The sequence below is a fragment of the Brassica oleracea genome, chromosome C6 (assembly GCF_000695525.1).
Source record: "Brassica oleracea var. oleracea cultivar TO1000 chromosome C6, BOL, whole genome shotgun sequence".
Lineage (NCBI taxonomy): Eukaryota > Viridiplantae > Streptophyta > Magnoliopsida > Brassicales > Brassicaceae > Brassica > Brassica oleracea.
Window position 1 is genome coordinate 26667862 of NC_027753.1, and position 2771 is coordinate 26670632.

The window sequence follows — 2771 nt, forward strand, 5'->3', positions numbered from 1 at the left end:
TCGATATCTAAAATATTATGCATTGTGTTATTATCTAAAATATTATGTATTGTGTTAATCATAAAATCTAAAGATTTAATAAACTAAAAGAGAAATCTCTATATATACTTATTTATCTATCCAAAAGAAAGAAAATAAAGTTGTGAATTTCCAAGTTCTCATGCAATAAATGTAATTTTATTTTATGAAAATACTTATTCAAGTATAAAAAGTTTATTGTTAATTTATTTTGGATTTTTCAAAAGCATGGATCATTTAGTTTGTTGATTTCTGAATTGATTTACAAGATGATTGATTATGTGGATGCTGCATTCGCGGACAAAACACATAATCTATTATTATCGACGGCGACACGGTGACGTTTGTGCTTCTTCTCATCACCAATCCATTTCCAATCAAACGTTCAGATCAACTGGAAAGACAACAATGGAGACATTCTTGAATGATGTCCGAATTGGGACGAGCGGAGCTTCGATTTTGGCTAATTGATTTGTTTGGAATTTCTGGGAAGCGAGGAACACGGCGAAGGGGCATTTTAATTGGTTTATAGCTCCTGCTTATTGACGAACAGGTTAGAACTTTGTGTTGATTAATTTTACTGCTTCCATTTGTTCCTATTAACTAATACCATTCTGCGAAAGGCAACTGAGCGTGGACAAGAATACATTCTTATTATTTTCTTTGCAACAAAAAAAAAAAGAAAAGGTTCTGCAACTCCAGTTGGTGATTTTGGAAATATGAAGAAGTGCAAGCAAGAAGCTTTATCAGACATTTAATCTGCTAGAAGACTAAACGTAAGAATGTCTTAATGGATATACTCTTCTTTTATCTTTTTAAAAAGTTACCCGACTGCTCAAGTGATATACTTTAATCATTCTTTCTTTATAAAAAGTAGTAAAGAACTCAAGATTCTTATCATCATGGAGCATAAACATCCTCTACCCATCCATGGCAAAGTTACACAGTTTTTCCACAACAATTGACGCTCAACGTAATTCTTCACAACAAAATCCTCATATCAGGTTATGGCAAATCGCAGATTGTTAGATGCATCTGATGGTTATAGACTATGAGAATTATGGAATACCTAATGCCGAGTACCATTCAATTGTGAGGAGGCGGTAGAGAAGTTGATTCCGTTCTCCAGGTTTCACCTTTTTGTCTCCCTCATTAATTGCTCAAGTTCCTTCTTGGAAGATTGTGTAGTAACTGATTTGCTTTCTCATCAGGTGGTGCGCTGCTTTGAGGACAACGATATTTATCATGTCGGTGGCAAAGTAAATCCCACGTCTGACCTTGATTTCATCAATCTCAAACTCATTTTCTGCGACTTGGATCAGGTTACGCTTACTTATTCATTCCCTTTCTCGAACCTGGCTAAGCATAGTTTTATTAAAGCTGATTTACTTCACCTTCTTACAAGAAATACAGATTTGTAAAATACTCGAGAGACTTACGAAATGCAAGGCAAGAGGATTCACAATCTAAAGTCAAAGAAAACTATTGTCTGAATGCCTTTGGTATAATTGTAGTGTGCTTTATAGTGATATTGCAGTAGATGTGTAGCTATGTAGTCTAGACAAGTAACTTAAGAAAACACGATGGATCAGTTTAGCTTCTATAGATAATGGGATTTGATGTATTTGATTCACTAAATGAATGGAGTTAGAGCTTTACAAAAAAATGTTTCTTTTATTGCATATCTTTTGGCGATTTTTGACCCGTTCAAACTAATGTGTTATATATGCACACAACTGTTCTGATGGATCAAGATTTCTTGCAGGGAAATTGAGAAATTAAAATTATCTGAGATGTCAAGCAAATAAGGCGTCATTGAAGTGGCGAAGATGTGAGCAGTGCTTGCTTCTCATATACTCAACTTCAGTAGTAAACTTTTGTGATTCTCTTTATAACGACCGATGATTTGTTTGAAACCATATATGTTTTTGAATCCTCACAGTTTCATTTTAGAGCAAGATCTAAAGTGAGGTACATGTGCAGCATTTACAAGCTACACGATGAAGCCAAATACAAGGTCTTCATGCGCTGGATATCTGATGAGTCAAAATGGGAGCACCAATTTAAATGTTGTTCTAAAGATGGTGTAAAGAAATGCTGTTCTAAAGCTTCCGATAAACCATGTTTTGTTCTTGGATATGATCTTGCAACTTTGAATTTAATAATTTATTATTTTGTTTGACTTAATAATTATTAAGTTGTCAAAATTCGTTTATAAAAAAATTAACAAATATTAGCTCTTTTGTCTTCTTTTTTGTTTAATAATATACAGTCGTGATCTTATACTTGCCCTGGAGAAACGAGACACCAGAACTACAAACTAGCTTATGAATGTATCTTGATCTAAAATTATAGCACACGATACATTTTTAACTAATGCATATATCATATTATGTTTTTTTTTATGTTCCATAATAAATTTCTAAAATAAAATAATAGATTATTCGGTATAACAAATAAAAACAATATAGGAGGTAATAGAATAAGTAAAAAAGCCACCGATTATAAACGAAACTGAATAATAATATTTTATAAAAACACAAGTACATTCAATATAACAAAAATATAAAATAATCAATGTTTGGAGTATTAAACCTAACAACAACAATACAAACTTGAATTTACTTACTATATATAAAAAATTGAGCAAACCTTAACAAAATATATACCATTTCAATCATGAAATTCGTGTCATGCTAATACAACTTTATAATCTCTAAAAAGAATAATAAAAAATAAAGAATTTTAGTTAG

At 31.7% G+C, this 2771-nt stretch overlaps 1 long non-coding RNA gene across 9 annotated transcripts; it reads left to right on the forward strand.

Moving 5' to 3' along the window:
- The first annotated feature begins 254 nt into the window (after window positions 1-254).
- LOC106297086 lies at window positions 255-2211 on the forward strand. Of its 9 annotated transcripts, none has more exons than XR_001261398.1 (5): window positions 255-794; window positions 896-1147; window positions 1230-1340; window positions 1432-1520; window positions 1784-2211. It is a non-coding gene; the product is annotated as an uncharacterized LOC106297086 (long non-coding RNA). The 9 variants fall into 9 exon arrangements; XR_001261392.1 differs by lacking the exon at window positions 1432-1520 and having other exon boundaries at window positions 255-571; window positions 642-794; XR_001261393.1 differs by lacking the exon at window positions 1432-1520 and having other exon boundaries at window positions 255-571; window positions 701-794.
- Window positions 2212-2771: the final 560 nt, after the last annotated feature.